The sequence below is a fragment of the Panthera pardus genome, unplaced genomic scaffold, assembly GCF_024362965.1.
Source record: "Panthera pardus isolate Hobbes unplaced genomic scaffold, ASM2436296v1 HiC_scaffold_13, whole genome shotgun sequence".
Taxonomy (NCBI): domain Eukaryota; kingdom Metazoa; phylum Chordata; class Mammalia; order Carnivora; family Felidae; genus Panthera; species Panthera pardus.
Window position 1 is genome coordinate 182517222 of NW_026526688.1, and position 601 is coordinate 182517822.

Sequence of the window (601 nt, forward strand, 5' to 3'; positions counted from 1 at the left end):
GAAGTCCGCCTCAAGAAATATTACCACAAGTATTCCCCACCTGCCTGGTGGAAACCATTTGTCCTCAGAGAATTTTCATCTTAATTGTAGCTGACATATTAATGCCATCAGATGCCCAACCTACCGTATGAGATTGGAAGACATAATGTGTAGGAAGCCTTATTCTACTCAGCAAGGAATCTGAGAAGCATTAAAGATGTATTAACCTAAAAAACATGATTCACAAAAAAAGCTACATTAATGATTCTAGTTGTGTTCTTATTTTGCTAATCTTCTCTGTATCGTTCCAATTTTAGTATATGTGCTGCCGAAGCGAGCACAGTTGTGTTCTTATTTTGAATAAACTATTTTGTAAATAAGACTGCTTTAATGCATTTGAAAAATCAATAAATAACAGATTCAATAATAATCCCTATCTTCTAAAATACATGTAAAATAATAATAAAGAGGAAAACCTGGATGTTTTATTAAAAGCAAAGTCTGCCTTTTCGGTTCCAATTCATTCAACAAATAAGTCTGATTTGAAAATAACTGGAGAACCCTGACTGACAACAATAGAGAAGTTAAAATACTTAGGTTGTGAATACTTTATTACTATTCC

At 32.8% G+C, this 601-nt stretch overlaps 1 pseudogene; it reads right to left on the reverse strand.

Moving 5' to 3' along the window:
• Positions 1-224: 224 nt before the first annotated feature.
• LOC128776807 (U6 spliceosomal RNA) lies at positions 225-320 on the reverse strand (annotated as a pseudogene).
• Between the last annotated feature and the right edge of the window lie 281 nt (positions 321-601).